The 24374-nt window shown below is 40.3% G+C and overlaps 1 long non-coding RNA gene across 9 annotated transcripts in view; it reads right to left on the reverse strand.

Annotated features, from left to right (window-relative positions):
* Positions 1-453: 453 nt before the first annotated feature.
* Positions 454-24374, reverse strand: part of LOC129203259 (uncharacterized) — a 33281-nt gene continuing 9360 nt past the window's right edge. For 6 of the 9 annotated variants that reach the window (XR_008575957.1, XR_008575958.1, XR_008575961.1 and 3 more), the window contains one exon: positions 22526-24302. This is a non-coding gene — a long non-coding RNA (uncharacterized LOC129203259). Of the gene's footprint in view, positions 594-21941; positions 22039-22525; positions 24303-24374 lie in introns of those variants that run through there. The other 3 variants (XR_008575964.1, XR_008575959.1, XR_008575962.1) reach the window with 3 other exon arrangements.

Here is a 24374-nt window from a genome sequence, read left to right on the forward strand (position 1 = left end):
TCCTCTAATGTGACCTCATTATATCGTAATTTGTTATTGCAGAAATTTAATTTTCTGATGCCATAGAATTATTGAGGGTCTTCCCATTTCCAGCATTTTCACTCTACCTAATTGTAAACTTCAAGATGATTTGGTATTTGATACTGGTTGGCTCCAAGATTGGATAGGAAACCGATACACTGTAAATGAGGAAGCACTTAATGAGGAAAACGTGATCATGTCATATTGACTACATTCTGAGATAAGATATAAATAAATAACAATTTCACTTGAGATGTCCTCAACTTCTCACTGACACATTTATTAACTCTATTCAGAGCCAGATGCTTCATTGCATCAATTTCAAGTAAAGAGAGAGATTCAAGAGACAAACCATGGCCACAAGCCTACCGGTACCACCACCATGCAGTCACCGAGCCCAGGGTTATGGAGGAGAAACTGCCTTACCTGTAAGCTTGATTGTTAGACTTTAAGTGCCACAGGACTGACATAAGAGAGAGACAAGCAATCCTGTTAAGACATGCTCCCATAAGACTTCTTCTTGTACTTCCAGCGTTCTTCACTGGGACTCTCTTCCCTCCCATTGAAATACACTGGAAAAAAAAGTTATTTTCATGGCACTCAATTAATCCTCTCCAGCTGAGGCATGCCACTGAAAGACTCCCAATTTTCCAGGAACACATGATCAAAGTTTTATCATCTACTAGATTTTTATGGCAGAAAATCTCATCTAAACAATGTGATGACGTTGCCCTACAGAGAAGGTTCTGTAAGTTTTGGATACTGCATGGTTGTTACATGTGGGACACAAAACCAAAACACTTCTTAATGCACATAGTTCTGGACTCAAAGCTATCACAAACTGGGGTAGAATAATAAGAGCCACATACCCTAAATTAATAGTATTCCAATATTCCTACCGTTTCACACACCAATCACAAAATGCACTTCAAGGGCTTAAAGGTCAAAATTGGTGCTTGATCACTCTGGGACAGCTTCTCCTGCTGCTCTGAAGTTTGAAAAAAAGCTTGTGCAAGATAGAGTCTTAAAGAAGAATTTCCCCTTCAGATTTAGGACCAAAATAGCTTTAATTAAGCAGTTTAAAAAAAATAAAATAATCAGGTATGAGAAACTGAACTGAGTTCTCTACAAATACAGCAATATGAAGAATGCATCCAAATTGCATGCAGCTTTGTCATGTACCAATTTACACATACACTTGTGAAGGCTAAAATTAAAAATTTTAAGACAGTTCTAAATCAACACAGAGTGGGTTAGCATCAATATTCATATCTAAAATTTGGCCAAGACATTTAGCTTCATTTTATATGGATACATCAACTTTTAATTCTTCAGTTAGGGAATGAAAATACTTTTGCAATGCTGTTTCAGATTACAAAAGAATTTACAATAGAGAGGTATCCACTTCATGACCTGAACTCATCATTCAGAATGTTCGAAGCTTTTTAAATGAAACAAAAAATCTTTCATTTTCCAGTCTGCAAGTGGATACATACAAGACTTCTAGAAGACATTAAAAAAATCAGAGGACATCACATGCATCTAAACTTGCTGATGTAGCTTCTGATGGGTGTGTTTAAGTAAAAACACTTTTCTTAATTATCTTGTAGCTCAATAACCTAATAATTATTCATTTCAGCAAACCCCTAAATAACACTTAAAACACAAACCCTATTTTTAATCAGTGAAAACTGCCATTTGTTGAAAAGGTTTTTTGAGTAATTACTTTGCATTCTTATTAGTAATGTGGATTTATAGGAAAATCAAAACTATATTAATTATACCATATCCTCATTATATATTAATAGACTCAGAAACCAAACATTTTGTACCTTGCAGAGTGAGGTGTAATATTTATACGAGGCTTTGCAGCAGCTGCCAACATGGCACTTAGCTCTAATGTACCTACTTTAGAGTATTGACTTGGTGCTCCTGGGACCCATGAGCTCAAATCCCAGCTGGGAATGCAGATACACTGCACTGAGTCTCCAGAACAGTGTCTTGGGGTTTTTCTCTTCTCATAAGGGGCCAATTTTTGTCAGTGGGTGCAATTTGTGTTTTGAGACATCAGTTTCCAGATGCAACACGTGTGTCTTATGCCTATTCCAGGCAAGGCCATAGAAGTCTCTTGCTTCAATGGGAGAGAGACCTGGGAAGATGCAGCATTTCAAGGTCCGTGATATGCAGCTCTATAAACACAGGCATGCACAACCCTCTCACAAAGCTACGAGCTGGAGTAATACCTCATCTGCAGAGGTAACAGGAATGCTGCTTCTTGCACTATGCACAATGTATTTCCCTGGCTGGAAAGCCTGATTTCTTTGAGAACTGGTGGGATCTAGGGTTTGGGTTATTGTTTCTGGGTATAAGCTGAAAGCAGAATGACTGATCAATTGCAACTCCATGACAGTAGCTCTTGTAGAGCATGTGTTCAAGTCAGACTTCAGGCTTGTGAGATTACGTGACTATTGACGGTTTCTGTAACTTAACTGAGTTTACTGCTTTTTGATCTAGTTGTTGTGCTGTGCAAATTATTTATTTTGAAGACTGCTAAAAATGACTGAAGCTGCCAGCCAGACATTGAAGTCCATTAATGTCAATATGAATCTTAATTATGCTGATCTACCCTGCCAAGGATTGCTGTATTTACCCCAGCCTCAGGACGTTCCTTTGAGAGAAATGCTCCTCAAAATGGCCTTTAAGGGAAGACGCTTTCCCTTGAGCACTCATCTGCTGACCGATATGGAGGAACCTAGGAGAGCCCATAACAGCACCACTCATGTTGTTTGCCACATCACTACCTTATCATACAAGGGGATGGTGCAATCCCAAGCACAACTACAGGCTGGGCAGAGAATGGATTGAGAGCAGCCCTGAGGAGAAAGACTTGGGGGTATTGATTGATGAGAAGCTCAACATGAGCTGGCAGTGAGTGCTTGCAGCCCAGAAAGCCAACCGTGTCCTGGGCTGCATCAAAAGAGGTGTGACCAGCAGGTCGAGGGAGGTGATCCTGCCCCTCTGCTCCGCTCTTGTGAGGCCCCACCTGGAGTACTGCATCCAGCTCTGGGCCCCCAGTACAGGAGAGACATCAAGCTGTTGGAGCGAGTCCAGAGGAGGGCCATGAAGCTGATCAGAGGGCTGGAGCACCTCTCCTATGAAGACAGGCTGAGAGATTTGGGGTTGTTCAGCCTGGACAAAAGAAGGCTCTGGGGAGATCTAATTGCGGCTTACCAGTACCTGAAGGGGCCTACAGGAAAGATGGTGAGGGACTGTTTATGAGGGAGTGTAGTGACAGGACAAGGGGTAATGGGTTTAAGCTGAAGGAGGGTCGATTTAGGTTAGATGTTAGGAAGAAATTCTTTACTGTGAGAGTGGTGAGGCACTGGAACAGGTTGCCCAGAGAGGTTGTGGAGGCCCCATCCCTGGAAGTGTTTAAGACCAGGTTAGATGGGGGTTTGGGCAACGTGGTCTAGTGGAGGGTGTCCCTGCCCATGGCAGGGGGGTTGGAACTAGATGATCTTTGAGGTCCTTTCCAACCCAAACCACTCTATGGTTCTATGATTCTGTGTACACTCATCGTATCACTGGTTCTCCCTGTCATATACTTTCTAGATCTGCAGGTGCTGTCCCATGCCTGGGCCAGCATGCCCTTGTGAGATTCCAAAGGAAAGAGAGATCAGGCATGGGAACCATTGAAAGGATGGACCCAGTCCCTCTCCTGAACACAGAGGCTTTAAGGAAAGGTAGTGGCATTGCTGGAGTCATTGTGATTTGCTCTGGTGCGCATAACACTGTTGGTAACTTCCTCCCACAGTGACCCAGGGTGGCCAATTAGCCTCATTTACATGCAATGCCTGACAGTCCATGCTCAGGTGGACATTTCAGCTCTCTCCCTTATAAAGTTCCAACCCAACAGCGCAGCAGGGAGTGATGCTCCTGTAAAGAAATTTAATTCATCCCTCCCACAAAGGAAATGGCAGATCCTCATGCCTGGTGACTGCTCTCGGTCTGTTTTTAGCTTTTCTAAGTTCGTTTTCTTGACTTCACCATCCTCATAAGTGTTTGCAGCTCAAGCTGTGTCATCTGAATATGTCATTAGTCACTGAATAGCCGAGAGAGGAACAGTCAGCTGGGGAGGATTCAGGACTATATAATACTGATCTCTGCCCTCTGTAGATTATGAACATTTTTCTAAGTGCCTCTAATTTTAATCTCCCAAGCTGTGGCTTGTACAAAAATATATTCAATGGCCTCCTCTCTAGTGTAATATCTTTATATTAAGGATTTTCTATTTCACCTCAGGAAGTCAGCTTTGTGGCAGACCATCTCATTTAAAATCTAGTATAACAACAGTGGCATTTTTCTGTGGAAAGCTGGAAGTACCACAGGTGATAGATTCAGCTTTTGCCTCTGTCTGGTTACAAGTGTTGGAGATGGAAAAAATCACTTTGAAACACATTGCTGAAAGTTCAGATCTTTTCAGTTAGTGAAAGTAAGTAATTTACTTCTGCCTGTAAGTAATAATTATCTGTACAGAAACCATAGTGATGGAGAAAGACAGCCCAGCGGGGTAAAAGGAGAATGAGAAATCCTGGGATTTTCTGAAAGCATTCGAAAGGATCAGTAAGCAATCTGTCTGCATTTCCTTCCTGCCACTGTGCACACGGGATGAGAACACAATAGGGAAATAAATAAAAAATTCAGTGAAATAAAGCAGGTACCTAACAAGCAGTGCACAGATGACTCTCTTGTGATCCAGGTAAGGCCAGTGGTTAGAGACAGGATCCAGCTGCAAGGAATGGGAGATGGGTAAGGAGACAGAGACAATGTGGGTTTAATCCTGATCTCAGAAGAGCCATATTCTTTCAGGACTTCTCTGGGATTATGCAGGGATCAGACTTTGTGCCCACGTGAAAACGTAAGAGTAGATGTGCATGAGTCGGACCAAAGGTTCAGATATATGGATCAGCTGCTTCTGCCTACGTCCTAGCTGAACTTCTGTCCTTATTTGTTCATTTATGTGCTTCCCACCCAGGGCACCACAAAGGGTCGGGAGCCTTTTCATTGGCTTCCCTCTGGCTGCTGACCTACAGCTCTAGGCTGAGGAAGCCCAATGGCTCCTGGTGACCGTGGGGGGCTATCTTCTGTTCCCTACCTTCTTGTGAGCTAGGACAGATCAGCACTGCGCAATTTCAAGCAGGTCCATGGCTGGCTTCCAGGGAGCTTATTTTTAGTATATGGCGGTCATATCCTTCTATTTTTTTTTCCTGTATTCATCCTCTGCACTAGTTTGGTTATTCAGCAGCATGCCTCTCGCAAACTGGGCAGGGACTTTAGTTCCAGGAGGCTGAGAAGCCAGTAGAGATAGCAGCCTTTAGCAGATCCTTATGGAAAGACCTTTAGAAACAGAGCAAGCATAACAGCACTTCTCAACTATATACCAACTATCTGATACATCTCTCACTGCTTCCTCCCAAGTGTATTTTTATTTTTCTTATTGTGCTGTGAGCAATTTTCCATCAGTAGATGCTCCTATTTTCTTAATGAATCATTAAACTCATCTGTATTTACCCATCTTTAGACTTAGCACTTTCTGTTCAGTGCCTTAACCAAAACATTTTTCATACTGCCAGGCCTTCCTCCCAGAATAGTTTCTGATCGGCAGTACAGCTTCATCTGCAGTTGCTGCCCTGAGCACTGTGCCTCCCCTATCAGCCGTTTCAGGCAGGAGCAAAAACACACCCTATCCGCCTATGATATCCTCTTTATTTCCTTGTTGCAGCCCTTTTCATTTCTCCCTGGCTGTTCTCTGACAGCTGCAGCCCAGGCTCCAATCTGCTGCAGGTGGCTCTTTTTGCCCTTCAGGCTTTCTTCACCATTGTGATGCATTAATGAAGTAGAGCTCCCTGTCAGACTTCATCAGCAGTCTTGTGAAGGCAGAATGAAATCACTTCTATTGACCCACTGGCATATTTATAGGCTCCTTCTTTTTTGCTGAGTATGGCAGTTATCACCTTTCCATCCCTATGTTGTGTTTATTCAGCAGAAAGCTAAATCACATCTGTGCACAAGTGGAACATTAATCAGTGAACGTAAGCCACTCATAAAGACTGCCGAACCTATCTAATTACCAGAGCTGGGACAGCTCGTGACACCTACCCCTCAGAGGGGTTCACAACCCCATCAATCCACGGCCCTCTAAACAGAGCCCAGCAGGCTCAGGGACTTTTTCAGCTCTCCTCTTGCTAGACTGTCCCCAGAAATCAGCATTTAAAAAGTTTTCCTGGACTTGTTCTTGGTACCTCTCTTTTCTTCTACAGCAACAACAACAAACCCACTTGGAAGCAATTTTCTTTCCTCTTTTCCTTTTCCTTTTCTTTTCTCTCTATCTCTGTTTTCCGCTTTCTCATTCTATTTATCAGGCAGAATTACTTCCAACATAATCTGTTCCCATGCATATCTGTGTCTGTCTACCCTCCTTAACAATTTTCCCCCCTAGTATCCACTAATTACCAAAATCAATCAGCCTTCATGTTATTGGGGTTGGAGTCTATCACACTTGCAATTTTATTAATTCGTATTACAATACTAGATAGAGCATAATACTACTTCAGTATGGTAATATTTTCAGTGATGATGCATAAACAGCAAAAGTATTTGATAAACTTTGTGTGAAAAGCAGTTAGTTGAGGTAAGCATATCTACAATGGAAAAAAGGTGCTGTCAGACAAAGTTTGTATCGTTTCTTGATGAGATTACAGATTTGGCTGCCCAAGATAGCTCTATGGATAGATATACTTTAGCTTCTAAAAAGCTTCTGACTCAGTCTTGCTTCATTCTGATGAAATTAGTAGTTCTCCTTCTGAGTCTCAGTTAAACACTTTCTGAAATTTTCTGAAATTTTGATCAGCTGCATCTAGAACACATTAGATGGATTAAAAAGTGGTAAATCTACAAATCTTAAAATAAGGAAGCATCATTTTCTGGGGATATTTCCAGGCAGTAATCTTTTCTTACTTCAGTACGATATTCAACAGTCAAGAGGAAAATCTTGAAGGTAGATTTTGCCAATGACATAAAAAATCTATGGAGTAGTTAAAAAGGGCAGATCAGTTCCAAAGAGAAAACTGACTTATTTTAGCAATATGCATTTTATTAAAACTGAATCTAAGAATCAGGATTATAGATGGTATTTATGAGAGAGAAAAGCAGTGAAGAAAAGGACTTTGGGGTCAGGAGAATTGACATGGTGCCTCGTGGCAGCAAAGGAGGTAAATATGGCCCTTGACTGAGTGATCAAGGGAACACCAGATAGAAAGTGGGAGCTATTTACACCACAGTGAGATAATTAGCAAAATCCTCCAACCAGTAATGGCCTCTAAGCTTACAATATGTGAGAAAATCAAGAGAGAGCACTCCAAAAATTATTTCAGTAACTAGAAACCTGATTACTGTGAGAAGCTAAAGACACTCAGTTTATTATATACTCTTCAGGAGGAAACGTGATCAAGTAATTACTCAAAGGGGATGTACATTTCAGATGTTAGTAAACTTATTTAGCTAAGTAGATGAAAATATAGCAAGAGCCTGAGCTGGGTTGCTTATGCTGAATAAGTGCAGTATTGGAAGAAGATCTAAGATGATTTTAAAAGGAAAGGAAAGGAACCACTGAGACACGTTACTTAGATTTGCATTGGTTTCTCTGTCACTTATTTAAGCCAAAATAGCAAATCCTCCAAAAATAGATGCCATATTTCAACCAAAAGTTATTGGTTTTGATAGAGAAATCATTTGGTACAATTTTAGAAGATTAGATATCTTACATCCAAGTAGGTAATAACTCAGGTCCTTTGGGAGTAGCCTTTTCATACTGAACAGTGATCTATCTTCATGTCCACTAATGGGCCTCACTTGAACTCTGAAAATTTTACTGATGGCAAAATGGATAATTAAAATTTTAGGGGCTTGCCTAAGCTATTAAAGGAAATTATTAGGCCCGGGAGGTGACGGCTTAGAAATTCATATTCACATCACTAGAATATAGGTCAGTAGGTACTGGTTGCAAGGATCATATAAACCATACACAGTCAAGAATTAAGAAAATCAAATGTGGATTATTGAAATAATTGTTCATTGGATATGCAGCCTCCTTTAATTTACCTGATAGCAGATTTAAAGAAATCCATGGTTCTAATTACAGAGCTATAAATACAGAGAAATTCTGTTCAGTGACTTTATTATCTATGTATTGACATGAACTTTTGGCTCTTTTCATCTGAAGGAAGACATGAGATCTAGTCCTCATGAACTCTTGTGATTAGTATGTTGATTTAGTCGCATAGTCATGGTTTGTTGCCTTCTCTAGGAGATATCATTGAACTATAGTCAGAAAATAACAGATGACCACATTCCATCTAAACCTCTCTCCCAAATAATCATTGCTGGTAACTTAATGTTGATAGATTATAAGGTTTTCTCACCATTAATGTTTATTTAATAGGTCTTATTTTGTTTATCCATGGGACAAAAGAGTGGTCTTGCCCTTGAATGACACTATTTTAAGTGATTTTCAAGCTTCAGCTCTGTTTGTAAAAAGCTTTAGATATTTCCTTATAAAGGTAAGCTAGAAACACAAGATAAGCCTTTATTTATGACATCTGTAATCTTCAAATACAATAGCCTAGTAAGTATGAATTAACAAGACTTTATTATCTTATTGTGAGGACTAAGATTATTCCAAGAAAAGCCAAATGAAACTAGAGGATCTTCCTCTGGGATCTGAGTATTTAAAAGAAGCTCATCACGTATGTGGAATTGATTATATTGTGTTGAAACAAAATGAAAGAATCAAACAATGCATATTTTTTCTGTTGGGAAAAAGAACAGCCGTTTGTAAGTTGCCCGTGATCTCAGCATCCATGTCCTCTCTATATAAGATACTTTGACTGCCTGCTCCCACTGGAGAGGGTCTATTGAGCAGCAGAACTGATACAACCTAAGATTATTTATGTTCCCTCTTCTAACAGATAAGATAAGGGAGACCATGTCTACATGAATGTGTATAAATATAACTATAGAATCAGATCATGGGCATCTGTTTGCCATCATGTTATTACACAACACAGTTACCACAAAGCCACCAAAGACCTCTGTTTCATGGTAACCTTTCACCCACCACACCAAAGGTGATGTCAATTAATTCAGCCTTCAAACAGTGAGGATATCAGGGAGGCACAGAAGGCTCCGAGTGAAGACGACTTTTGCTAGGATTCCTCAGTTCTCCACGTAGCCTGCTATAGTACACCTTTGATATTTGAAGTAATACTTCCATTGCATGCTTTCAGATGAAGAAGACAACTGAAGAGTTGCTGAGACCAGGCACCGTTTCCTGGTCTTGCAATTTCCAACTACCTAGACAAGGGAGAGTGTAGACATGCATATGTGCGCATGAGCTCAAACACCTTTTTGCCCTGCTACCTCGCACTCTCCAGCATGCACTGGGAGCAATGAATTCAGCAGCTCCCCTCTTCCCCACATGATTCAAGAGAATTGGAGACTTGGAGAGTGTTTTCTTTGCCCTCATTTACTTGTTTTGTCTCTACATTCCATCTTGTAAAGATATGTCATAAAAAGAGACCCTTAGTGAGAGCTCATACCTCTCAGGATTAGGTGACCATCTTTTTACTAATTTTTTTTACTAATTTTACCTTCAGCAAGACAAACACACCTTTAGTAGTACCCTACAGACGGTTTGCCATGAAAGGGTGTGGTAGTTTCTTGTGGACCAAATATTGGCTGTCATTTAACTTGAAAACAATCTCAGGCTTGTAATACTCTAGAAGTAGATGATTTCTATTTGGCTGCACATGCTCAGTCAGGTTTCCTTACGTCATGATGTCTACTGCCACTGTTATCCTAAGGAGTTACTTCTACCACTTGGAGTTGTTCCTGCCGTGTGCACAGACGGCATTGGGTAGTATTTACAGACTGCACAAGTAATGACCATTAGTGTGAGTGTCATCACAGCAGGAGTTGAGGAATTTCACCTAAGAAAGCAAATTAATAGTGTTACTTTGAACTCTTTCATAGTGAAAAATTACTCTAGGAGTAGTTTGGGGAGCAGATAAAATAAGTTTAGCTCCTGAATACCCTTTCCAAACTAATTCTGAGGCAAGTAACCTCAAAAAAAGATAACCTTTGACTACAGCAGAACATGGGAGATTGTTATGGTGTATGATTACAACCTATGCGTCAGCCGAAGGCAACAAAACCATCTACCTATGTCATGAAGTGACCCAGGGTAAAATAATTAAGGATGTGCTTCAAAAGGAGGTTCTTGAAGACTATTATCCTCTCTGTGAGGTGCTGGTCTAAGTACCTTGTACACACAGAAAGTTTTTTCTATGACATGCTAATTTTTAATTACCTACAAAGTGAGATATTGCTGAACATTCAAAATGCATGTAGTCAAAATGGGAACAGAAGGAGAAGGAAAGAACAGAAAAGGAGACACAATGGCACAACTGCCCGAATGAAATGTAGGTATCTTGTATTTCTAAAAAAAGTCAGTAATTGGATCAAGGAAATGTCATACATCAGAAGACGCTCCTGTCTACAGTGTGGTATCATCTTCTGCTCTTACTGACTTAACTGGAAATTGATAAAATAGAAACAAAGAGTTTTCATTTGCATGATCTCTCTCACCCTTGTGGCTTATACTCAGCACGGACTCAGTTCAGAAGAACTGGTATTCCTGTTGCCACAGTGACCGCTCTGCCCAATACACCCCAGTTGCTGTTTTAAGATACACCACCTTATTATAGCTCAGCATCTTTCGTAGACTCTTCCAAAGCCCACAAACCTTAACATTTCTGTTATTGACATACGTACATCTCATAACGTAGGCTCTTCAAGGGGCAACTTTTCCTCAATGTCTTGTTCACCGCGATCCATCTGTCATATGAAGTCAGACTGATGCTGAGACAGGGAGGGTTAATGCCATACCATGTATGTTGACTAAATGGGAGAAAGGGCAGGGGGTAGAAGGGATGGGAAGAAGTAAGAAGAAAAGAGGAGAATAGCAAAATTTGACAAATGCTTTTCTCAGCATTATGTCAAACATGTTTACAGAACTGCACAATTAATAAAAAAAACCTGCACTAGAGTCCCTAATTACTATTCTACACAGGGCGGAACACTTCTTCATTATCCCTTTTTGAATTGATTGTGTACATCAAACAGTCAAGATATAAATAAAATATGCCTGCATGCATAATACCCTCACATTAAAGCAGAAGGCAATTAACCTATGATTTTTCATTAATTAAATTAAAATAGCCCTCTGAAAATGTCTCAAATCAAAACAAGTTCCTTACAGAGTATTTTTTCTTGCCGTGATGCACAGAGCCTGCTTGTAAAATCATTGGTCTACTGAAATTACAATAAACTTTCCCAATTTTATCAAAGGCTACCAATTTTCTTCTGTGACTTCATTGTTCAAAGTGCTAATCCCAATTAAAATATTAGTTTTATTTCTCCATCTTTAAAATAATATTTAAAGATGTTTGTCCACTATTTAGCACATTGTTTAATTTTATCTTTACTAATTATAGTGATATGCTTTGCAGAATTATAATAAGTATTGATCTGATCAGAAATTTGGCAAATAAGATTTGAGTCTAAGAGTGGGTCCCTTTTCTTCTTTTAAATTTATATACACAATAACAAACTCAGCATACGGGTTTATTAGCACTTCATGGTTATCTCCAGTTAACTGAGTTTAGGTTGTGTTGCCAGAGAGAGATAAGAGTAAGTCTGCTTGCTGCCCCATACACAAACGTATTTCTTGTTGATCATTATGAAATAGCCAAAATGATTATTGTTATGTTACTGACATTAAAAATAAGCCATTGGAATACCAGCATAATTTCTTCAGTACAGATCACACATGCTGAGGTAGCAGAAGGAGAAGAAAGTCATGTTCCCTTTCCTAAGCATTGCTGAGAGCCCAGAGGCCATGGGCAAAAAAGAGCAGAGAGCATGTACTGTGGGGCGGGAACATGATCTAGCATCCAAGCAAAATCCAGCATGGATTTCAGAAGGCACAGCACAGCTCTTGCCTCATTGGGGCCGCAGTAAGTGTCACAGGAGCAACAGTGAAGGAAAGAGAAGCACAGCGTGTATCCACAACACATGTGTAGGGAGTTGTAAATTGAAACACAAAAAGATAAGGACAGATATTTTGTTATTTCTACATTTTCAGACATCACAGAGTGGAATGTCTTGCCTCAGGGAAGAGCATCATCTTGGTCTTTATTTGTCCATAAAATGGGAACAATACTGACCTCACACAAGTGAGAAGACACACATTAGATTCAATTTATAAAACAGTGAGTTAGTAGAGATCAGCAGGTACTTCCATTGTGTCTTCAGGTCAGACTTGTCCACAGCCTCTCTTCAGTCTTTCACTGACCATGCAAGCCTCAAGATTTTCACTTTCTACTAAGGAGAATTCCAAATTTCTGATAGACTCAAGGCCTTCAGCACTATTTACTCTTCTTCTGCCTCTTAGCTGTTGGAATGTAATACCCAGCCATTGCTTCTTTTCGTATCACTGGTGTAATTCCATTTATACATTGACAGCTTGATGGCTCATTTACACTAACATATCCTTTTGTATTCAATATTTATGATGTGTTTGCCTGGTCTCCAGAAGGAATTAAGATTAGATGGCCAAGGTCCCCTAACTGTGATCGAAGTACAGAAACAAACAGGCACAGAAATTAGCCAGGCACATCTTTCCTAACAATGATACAGAAATTCATCATATTTTATGGGGTTTTTTTCTGTTGGACAATTGGCAGTTAAATGAGAAATAATGATCAGAAATTTCACATGAAGAAATGCAGTTCCAGCTACCCATTTTTCCTAAGAAGGTCCAAATGATTAACAATCTAATTAAACTCAGAATAACTGTACTCCACCTGTATTTAGCTTTGAAGATAACAGCTTTTATTTCAGACCTGAAAAAGTGCTTGTGGACCTGAAAGTTTGTCTGTTTTTTCCAACTATATGACTTGCTCTAATAAAAGATTTTACTTCTCCCACAGATCTTGCCTTGCATTTATTATTTTATATGAGCACAATTGACATATGGTTGTCTGTTCGAACCCATTTCCTTCCCAGAGCAAAAAATAAATATAAACTCTCACCAGGTCACAACAGAGACCCAGTCAGAAAATTAATTATACTACCCTATTTTTAAGCTATCCTATTTTTAAGCTTGAATTCTTGCACCATTTTTTTAAATTCAATGGGAAAAAAAATCAATGTTTTTGGAAGCATAAGATCAGAAGTTGGACAGAAAACTCTATCACATACTGCCTTCCCAGTCTAGTTATCAGATATTTTGTCTAATTAATTTAACTGATTCTCCTCCTACAAAAGTACTACAAGATATTCATTCATCTTCCTCATGGAAGACAGCTTTCAGCTCCTGAACTGTCATCCTAATTTCATTCCTAACAAGTAAATTGAGTTATTTTCTTCATCCAAGGATAGATATCTCCTCTAATGTTCTCTGTTTCTGCTCTTCAGCAGTATGAGCCCACAGTGCCAGAGAAGAGCTATAGACCTGTTGCAGGTACTTAGGTGATGCATGGTAACTGGCCAAGGCTCTTATTTCCTACAGAATATTAAAAATAAATGGTTGCATATCTCCATTCCTCAGTTAAAATGCATGTGGGGGTTAGAATAGATTACATTAGAGATACTACCATTTGTTAAAAAAAAAAAAAGAAGACAACAGACTACTGTCGTCTTTTTTCCAGCTAGCTAGAGTCATTTATAGTTCAGCTACATCTCGATACCTGTGGTATAAAAATCATTAGGCGCAGAAAATAGTCCCTGTGAACAGGGCTGTGCTTATTGCCCTTGTGAAGGATTTGGGAGGAAAAGGCATTTTGTGATTCTAAGCTCTAGGAATTATTTTTTAACTTAGGAAAGATTCAAATGAAGGCAGAATGGAAAGGCACATATTTCCATTACAGCTCATCCTTAAAAAAACCCCAACAAAATGAAACAAAACCAAACCCAACAGCAACTTATAAGAAGGGCATGGACTGTGTCAGCATTTCTCTTCCAAAGTTACCTGAAATTTGCATTTCATTTCTTGTAATACTTTCTCCCTCCCATCAGTTGTTGTTCTTCTCTTCAACTACTCTTTTCCTAAGAGAAACTAATCTGAGAAATTACGTTTGATTCAAGTTTTCGATATGTAAATATCTTTTAGCAGTGAGGTAAAGCAGCTGAAGACCAGTGCCTTAGACACCATAAGTGTTAATGAAAGAGCATGTCACTTATGTTCAAACAGTAATGGAGAATTTTGGCTTCACTCCAAGCATGTGAAGACTTTTGTGTTTTTCATGGAATATTAGTCAAAAAAACCCTATAAATTACCCCCAAAATATGTAATTTTCCCACTCTTCTCCCCACTCCTCCAAGAATAAAGAGCTTGTGAAAAGATATACAAAAAGCTGGTTTGTAAACTAAATGCACACAGGGAAATTCTTTTTGGCTGCAAAATACTCCCTCACCAGAGTCTCAGGGGACTTGCATAAATACGAAAAGTGGAACTGCAAACAGCTGTTGTGTCATAGGCTATCACATGGTTTCCTATGATTATCTCCTAAACAGACAAACAAAAGAGGAAAAAAAGGCACTGTTATCAAATTCAGAAGGGAGAAGGAGGGGGGGACTCTGCCTGACATTTTGACTTAATGGAAAACCATCACAGTCAGCTTCACCCAGAAAAGCTCCAGCTCACAGAACAGCCAAGGTAAGCAGATATATCGCATGCCAGGGCACTAGCCTGAGATTTTCTTTTTCATGTCACAGCTTAGGATACTTCAAAATGAACTAAACATTTTAGCAAGTTTATGAATCACGGATAGCTGCACTGGCTTTAGAATCATAGAATCACAGAATGGTTTGGGTTGGAAGGGACCTCAAAGATCATCTAGTTCCAACCCCCCTGCCATGGGCAGGGACACCCTCCACTAGACCAGGTAGCCCAAACACTACTTTTTCATAGATCAGAAAGAGACAAGGAACATAGAAGACTCTGGTTACACAGAGTTTCCGCGGGCAGGAGGTTGAAGATTTCCTATAAAACTCCTGCTGTTTTTACAAGGCCAACAAGATCCAGGAGAATACACCTTAAATACTACCACCATAAATCATTTCTATAAACATGGTGGTAGGGGAAAGCAATAACATAAACACTAATGTCAAAATAATTTTAAAAATTGTAAATGTATGTAAACATGACATGAAATGATGTGCTGGATTATCATGAAGGCACACCCAAGAGCTCCCCAGATCAAAAACTGACCACAGTGTCCAAGAGAGCTCTGCATAAATTTCAGCTCAGTGACAAATTACTGCTTGACTGGACAGTTATTCATGTAAAATTTCCATCTACAAGCACTGGACTGGATTTACTATTAAAAAACAAATAATCGATCACTGGCATTTCTTCATGTTACGTATTTTGCCATGAGATGGAAAAGAAAAACATGATAGATATGGAAGTGTTCTAGTATGAATAGCCTGAACACAAGCTCGTTACCTGTCAAGAGAGGAGAAAAGAAGTAAACACTAATTTAAGTTAGTCTAAACTGCCTAAGTAAAGAAATAAATAGATATGATTCCAACAAACTGTACATTTCTTAGATCTGTCATTTGAAATCACTCCATTATATGCCTCTACAATTCCAGAAAAGTAGAAGAAAGTGTAGGATTACAAATTACAAATTCAACTCATGTAATGAAACAGATACATTGTGTCTTTTCCACAAAGAAGGATTGTGATGGAATTCAAAGCTGTTAAATGAGCTTAAATCTTGTCTCATGCTCCAAGGACGCACCCATAGTCTGAGCTCAGAGCAGGTTTCTTGGAGGATTTGAATGCTGACTTTCATGACCTGTGTGGTTTCTAGCCTATTCCAGCCCCTCTTAGAGTGCAGTCAGATCATGTTCAAGGTACTTACACTGATCTGGGGGAGGTCTAAGCTCCGGATATGTATCAACTGGTGTTTTATGCAGTTATACGCCCGGTGTTATCACTCCAGATTGCATAAATGAGAATTAAGAGGCACAGTGAGGGGCTGACACTGCTGGCATATTCCACTGTGGACAGCTCTGCAGCTTTTCCGAAACATACAACTTGCATGTAAATAATATGGGAATTAAACTAGTTTGGTCTGAGAAGTCAGGCTGGACCCAGTCAGCTTAGCAGTACAGATGTTAAAAGGCACAGAGCTGAATGTGTACTCCAAGGAGAAAGGAAATTATTCACCTCTCAAACTGCTACCATGGCTTTAAAAATCCAGAACCATACTGGACATGTCTAAAATAATTTAGACTACTCCGAGGGTGTAATGTAATTTATAGCAAGTAGATTCTCAGGAGGCAAGTAATTTTGCAGAGAGCTTCTGCAGGAGGGAACTGCCTCTAGAGTTCGAAGGGAGCAGGCAGCTGATGGCACACAGTCCTCTTTTGGTACCCAACAAGGGACCTGGGGGAGGAACAAACAGCTGAAGGGGGGAGAGACTGTGAAGCTGGAAACCAGACAGACCAGAAACTTTCTCTGTTGTGACAGATCTGCTGTAGGACATTTCTAATTTCTGTCCCCAGCTAGTCATTGCTGCCCCCGTTACCACCAGAGGTTTCCAGCTCTTTGCTGTGCTGGTACAGGTCTTTGTGTAACTGCAGCCTAGCACTGTGGTGGGCTGGGGGGGGTGGGAGGGTAAAGGAGTTGGGGCTTGTTTTTAACAATCATGCTTGTTTTTAAAACAGCTGTACCTATGGGGCAAGATTACAAAACTCAGTACTGAGGAGCACACAGGCAGATTCAAGCTCCAGGGTATTACACATGCTCTATGACCTGAGCCTAAAATCATCCATAACGCAGCAGCTATGAGGATTATTTCAGTCTCCAAGCAAGAATGGGGGTAGCTTTTATAAAAACTCTCTTCGCAGACAACAGCCCTCCCCCACTCCTTAGCTTTTCTGTTTTGTTCTTTACTTTGTCTCACATGTAAATATAATAAATCATAATCCAAAGCTCTGAAAATGTAAATGCCTGAAAGGCATTTAAAATGTACAGTCATTGCTCGTGCCATGGAGGCAGCGTAAGAGGGCTGTGCTCCCTACGGAGCCCTCCAGCTCCTGTGTGCTGATTCCCATGGGCCATACAGGGGAGTTTCATGGCTTCATTCCCCTACTCCAGACAGGCACAATCAATAACCTCATCTTCACATAATACCTGCTCCACTCTGGCTCTCTGACAGAGGAGCACAAAGCCTTCCAAGAAAGAGAAGTGCAGTGTTCCCTCTGCAGTTGAAGGGTCCTTGGGCAGGAAGGCTGCCACAGGCTCTTTTTATAGCATATTTCAGCTTGGGGTTGTTGTTGGGTGAGAATGAACATGTCATGTGCCATCTCCACATGTACCATGGAAATCAGCTTACTGTCTGACTGTACTTGACATGTTTAACCATGGACTGGGGCAATGGGCACAAACTGGAACACAGGAAGTTCCATTTCAAGATGAGGAAAAACTTCTTCACTTTGAGGGTGGCCAAGCACTGGGACAGGGTGCCCAGAGAGCTTGTGGAGTCTCCTTCTCTGGAGATATTCAAAACCCACCTGGACACAATCCTGTGCAACCTGCTCTAGGTGATCCTGCTTTAGCAGGGGGATTGGACTAGATGATCTCCAGAGGTCCCTTCCAACCCCTACCAGTCTGTGAATCTGTGAACCATGGCAAGGCATTATGTTCCAGAAACAGTGGGGTCTCCATTTAATCCAGGACTTTTTTTTGCTTTTTTTTTTTTTAGTTGAATTTTCAGAAAACATACCACTTGTCTGAAAAGATATGTGTGTGGGTTCCCCCCTATTGAAAAATGGCCTTGAGCTATTCTTCTTTGCTCTCCTTTGAAGTCTGCACAAGTTACCCACAGTTTGTGCTACCTTCATGTGTGAAGAGAGAAAATTAATTATCTTCAGCAGGGGAACTCCAAACATAGAGGCACCAATAGCTGGCCAAGCAGAGCCAGGTGAGCAGAAATTCACATACTTTGCCGAAGGGTATTGTGTCAAGGGTGACAATCCATCCTTAACACACCACCGGAGTCAGGGTAGCTCTTTGACTCTCAGCAGTGCTTGTTTTACAGCAGCGTCTAGGACTCCAAATCACAGATGAGATCCCCATGGCTTGGAGAACACAGAGCGAAATGTTTCTCCTTGAAGGCCTCCCACCCTACCTGAAACAGCAGAGGCTGTGGGCAGGCTGCCGATGTTCAGGCAAGTGGAGGCAGCACAGTGTGGTAGGGGATGGTCTCAGTGGCATTGCTCCTTGTGGGCAGTAGTTGGGTTTTATGCCTCATAGCTCAGAGGAGGTTATGTGAAAAAGGAAGGTTTCCAGAAGTCAGAATTCCCTCCCAGTTATGAGACAACATGGCAAAACCCAAAAGGATGCACGAACATGAACTATATAGATGATAGATGCACCATGGAGAAGTCAGAGGTGGATTTTACATCTCAGTATCATAAAACCATGCAAAAAGTCTAAAGAGGATCTCAAGACCAAAGCCATAGGTGCCACCCAGACATCCCTTCATTGGTGTTTTAGGGCTCACTCTTCCTGAACTGTGCTGGCAGTGAATGAGAGAATGTGAAAGTGAAAGAAAAAGCTAATACTTAATATGAAAAATAGATCATCCATGAAGGGTGGAGAGGGGCGGGAACAGCAAATTGGTGTGACAGGAAAATTACATTTGCAGCAGGACTCTAAAAGGACATGGGAGAGCCAAGCTGGCAGCTGCCAGTACTGAAGAGAAAAGATTTTGCAGCAGTTACTACATAAGGGTCTGGCCGAGAGTACCATATGTGCCCGTTTGTTATGGACAAGAAAGGATGTAGCGTGAAGATATTCTGCAGAAGAAATCTATGCAGCTATAAGGTTGGACTAGATGAATCTGTAGACAGGCCCAGCTCAAAACCAGGCCTACGAAATAGGAAGGACTTTGATATTTTCCACAGTGACTAGAGAAGGAAGGAAGGTACCTGTGTGAAGCTAAGCAGGAGCAATAACTTTGGGAAGACACTAACAAGAAAAGGATAACCAAGGCATGGAGAACAGACGTAGACCTGTGAGTCACAGCCATAGAGTCAGTTGCTGTAATAACGCTTGTAGGAGGTAGATAGAGTGAAATGAAGGTAATTTGAAACAGAAAATTAAGGAATCCCAACAAAAAAAAAAAAAAAAGAGAGAGAGAGAAGAGACACAAAATGACATGAAAAGACATGCACATTATTTTATAGGGAGATCACAGTTTGCAAAGAGTCCCCACAAACCTGAGAACCACTGATTAAAAATTTTATGGGATCAGTCAAATTGTTAAGTTCTGACTATTTTCATGTGTGAAAAATTCCTATTTTCTCCATGAGATGTTAGCTCTTATTACATTAATTAAAGCTTGCTGACCAAAATCTTTTTTACCTGATGAAACAAAATTTCCCAGAGAACAAAACACCATTTTCAGTCTGGATCTCTTAATAATGTCTTTAGGATATTTCCCATGCTCATGTAGATGTTTCTACAGCAACAACAACAAAATGCAACATCTGACTTCTGGTCATTCCTGTGTTACAAGTAATAACAGCAAGCAGTATGCATTTAAATCCACGCTATTGCAAATGTTTAGAGCCTTTGGACACACACCCAAAAAAACCCCAACAAAAAACCTGAGAAACAAATGGCATTAACTGAAGGCCCTATCTCTTCATATACAAACAACATTAGTTTGCAAATTCCCTCACCATCCAGTAAAAATGTCACAAGGTCAAGCATCACATGAAACCAGTCTATGGGTTGTACATTGAAATTGCACTGCAGCCTAACCTTAGGCAGAGAAGTAATGACTAGCATGAAATAGCAAGTTGTAATGAAAAATGCATTGCTATTGCAGAGTAAAATCTCCAGGTATCTGAAGACAAAAATGTTTTAGATGTAAGCAGTAAATAAACTGGCTTTATCCAGTGTTCAAAGTGCCTGGCTAATGAAATTAAAGGATTGCTCGCTAACCTCTCAGACTCCATTCAAAAATTAAGAGTTCAGCAGGATTAAATCAATCAGTCACACGCATACACTTCCTTAGCCCTGTTCCATTTAGCTCCTTACGACAAGGTCATACGTAAGTTGTCTAGATTGCTTGGACTCAGTCAACAATAATTACTTTACTCTTGGCTACCATCCTTTCAAATGTATCCCTAATCTGGCATGTTCTCTTCATCAAGTCCTTTAAGGCCGTCTGTTGAAATGAATCAAAGTATTTTCTAAGGATGGATATAATGCAGAAGCAACAGTTGGGGTGTTAAGGTGCTAAATATCTGTAAAAAAGAGAAAGGCCAGCCCAGGAACGTGTGCATTAACTGGTGTGACATCAGGTCCGATTCAGCCTGGAAAAGAAGATTCGCAGATGACAGGGGAGTGTGGTGGCAGGAAATCAGCAAGGTACACAGCCGGGGCTATGGCTCCTTTGTGGCACCGTTCACGTACTACAAGGAATGGGGAGCAAAGTGTTGCTGTTTTTTTCCTTCAGTGCCCACTTTACAATATGGATAAGCCTCAGTCAAAACAATCTGTCAATTATTCTTTAATTATTCTTTTCTATCTCTCATTGCTCAGTCATCTGCCTGGAAAAGGAAACAACTCTGGGTTCACATGTTGTATGCTTTTTTTGAAAATATTTTGTATTTTATGACATTTATAGGTATTTTATGACTCATCATGTTGAATATACAAACTGATTTTTCAGCTACGACTCTCCTTCCTACAGTTTTTTGAATAAGCTGACTTACCTATCTTTCAGATGCACTTAGCAAAAACATTATGCTTTCCTGACAGATCCTCAGCAAGACAGGAAATTCAGAATGGAACCGGTGTAAGCCAGTCATATATTCTCATACTTGAAATTTATGCTCAACTAAGCAACTAACAGTGTTAAATTTCTTCCAAATAGTTGGACATATTTAGCTGCTTCTTTTGTTTGAAAATAACTCACTGAAAGACTCAAAGCTTTGCAGATTTACTTGTCAATAAACATTAATCTGCAAATGGTTCATGGAAGCATCCTGCAGCCAATGGGTGGCTCACAATCTGTTTATTGCTCCTATTGCCTGGTATCTGTTATCACTATAACTGCTTTCCTATAGAATGACTCCTAAAGAGCTTCAAAAGGCCACCAAACATTTTAATTCAAATACCCATGCAAAGCCACATACCATGTTTGCTTCCCACTAACACTCTTCTGAACACAGATCCACTCAGAAAATATTAATGGAGACAGGAGAGTTGTTTTTGAAGCATTTGCCTAAGGCCAAAAATTTCAAAAGTGACTATTTATCTTAGGTACCACAATTTCAGTCCTTTCCAGGCAGACATCTGCAAGGGATCTGTGTACAGAGTGAAGGAAATACACAGTAACTCTGGATCAGGCCCTTTGACAAGGTCTCCAGGTGGACAGCCAAAAATTAAGGTGGTTGACATCCTTAGGTATTTTTTAAAATTCTGGTTCACCGTGGGGTTTTTTTCCCTAACAGAATTTGAGTGCTTTTCCCTCAGACCTGTTTTCTTGGCTTATAAGATTTTTATAACAGAAGATTTTGGAGTATCATCTTTCAGTTGTAATTAAATTCAGATAACTTGTGTCTGGTTTTGTTTTTTTTTTTTTCCTTGGGGATGGAAAATTTACAGTAGAAGAAAAAGAAAAGGAGAAAGGGGCGAACTGTCAAATTGCCATAGATATAACATTTACATTTTTCAAGGTCATGTGTCAAATACAAATGAAATAATGAACCTTTGTTACTCTGTGGTATCCCATGCCAGGCAACTTATGCATCAGCATCAATACAATGGCTTTGATGAACTGCACTCCTGTGCCCTGCTGCTCTAACCTGGAAGTTAAAAAGGCAGCAATTAAGTTTTCTAAAAAGGAGCAAGAAAACCAGAAAAAATGGGGCTACAAGCTGCCAGCATTCTTAATTACAGAATTGTTATTTAATACAAAAGCAAAAGAACGAAACAAAATGTGCAGAAGAAAGGTAAATGGCACGGAACAGGGATGTTAATGTAAAGGTTGAATAGGCTGCAGCTATGAGATTCACATCTGACCCATAAGACGCTTCAAGAAAACAACAAGGTGGGAGTGTGGGGGGAAAAGATAGAGGTGAAGGAACTGTTATTTACACTCCTATGATGGAGTGCACAGAAAAAGCATGCATCAAAGCTATTCTTTCGGAAGACATAGGACTGCATGAAAAACCTCTCCCCAACTTGGATGATTTATTTTATTCTAAACTATGTCACTGCAGTGAAATCACGCAGTGCCTTCCAGAAAGGCAACTTATGCTTAAATATATACTGCAAAGGAGGCTGTATATGATAATCCAATTTAGGATATGTTATATTGTATCATTAGAGAATAATTTTCACTTGGTACAGCACAAAATGTCTTAATGGGTTTAAAACACATGCCTCTCTTCCTTTTTTCTTCTCCTCTCTCGGCACAGAATAAAATGAAGCTATGGGTAATACTTCTGTTCCACATGCTTTCCTGGGAAGTGTATGTTGCTGAAAACGTAATGGGTGACTCCAGAGTTGTATATGTTACAGTCATATTTTGAAACCAGTCATTTCGGGAAATGATTAACATTTTCAGCCATTTCACAAAATGGCTGTTTCATTCAGTCATTCTGTGAAATAAGAGAAAGTTTCATGCCTTTAATGAAGTTAGCGAAACTAGTAGGAAGGCACCATGTAAAATGTCTGATACTTTGTTACTTGAATTAACTTAAAAAGACATGTAAGATTATTTTTGTAATTTATTAACTTCTAAAGCCATACAGACTCCTGAAATCATCCAGTCATATACACCACCTGCCAGAACCGAACTTATCTTCATAACTGAGGTGACTGCAACATCAGTATCATATCTGTTCAGCTTTTCAGTGTTTTCATCCATCTGAAGCCTGTGCTTTACCAAGAGCTCTGCCTGCAAAGCCCGTGCTGCCCAGGGTCCTTCCTGCTGCCCAGGGAGGCTGTGCCGGTGGGGGCAGCATGTGGGGCTGGATTTTGCAGGGGGTGGTTGGGATGGTGCCCTAGAAGTGAAGGGCCAGTTAGCTCAAGGGTATCGGTGAGTGGAGAACTTGGTGGGTCTGGATGAATCCTTTCTGACAGAGCTTGAGATATAGGAACAGGTCTCACCTTTAGTTTAGCAGTAGTTCCAGTTTGGCTGCCTACCACTGTGTCGGATGAGGGGGACTGTTTCTTCTGGATATGTTGACGCAGCAGAGTCATTAGAAAGAGTGCTGAGCACTGAAAGCAGATTGTGCTGACTGCGGAGGTGGTTGATGATCCCTGATGGAAGAGAAGTTGAGCTAAACCCACTTTTGGGATTGGTACAGAACCAAGCTGCATACGGTGTACAGTTTATTCCAGATTGACGGGTGGTGCTTTTGAGAACTGGAAAAAGTGAATCCCCACAGTCTAGTCCCATGAATTATTGTCTGCCATCCATGCTAAGAGCTTTTGCTTAATATCCTCTTTGGGAGAGCCTTGGCCTTGTGGATATCTTGCTTTTCCATGCACTATGCTAAGCAGAGGCCACAGAAGCCTCAGTTCTTAGCTGACTTCAGCAGTAAATTCAGTTCCTTTGTTACTCCGCAACACAACAGGGGTATCAAGTAGGAGCAAAATATCGAAAAGCTGAAAGGCCACTTATAGTGCTCCCTCTGAGGTAAGGGCTCATTGAACACAAAATTTGGCGAGGTGGTCTTGGTACATAATTATACCCTTGAAATTGCCTTGAGACCAAGCCTGCATATCAATGACATCAACTTGCCCTTATGATGAGTATTCTTTGCTTATGGTCGGTTTTACACCAATGCTATTAGTCAAGGGTCTCTTTCTCTTCTTCTGGCATCCAAGACAGAAAGATTTGAAGAGCTCAACAATCTCTCTTGTGATGTTTGCATATTTAGGCAATAAATGCTTTGTAACTTGATCATAACCACCACAACCTGTAGCAACATGTGCTTTCCTGGTAATAGCATACCTGTTTTCCATGCTCACATTGTATATGGGAGATGCTCCTTTAATCAGGCATTTCTTGATTAGTTTCTTATTGTCACCACACTATACAATTTCATACCTATGAGCACTGGAGGAAATAGAAAAGAATTAACTGGCAGTTCCATAACCAAAGAAAAGACAAATGATGATGAGAACAGAA

The sequence above is a fragment of the Grus americana genome, chromosome 2, assembly GCF_028858705.1.
Source record: "Grus americana isolate bGruAme1 chromosome 2, bGruAme1.mat, whole genome shotgun sequence".
NCBI lineage: Eukaryota > Metazoa > Chordata > Aves > Gruiformes > Gruidae > Grus > Grus americana.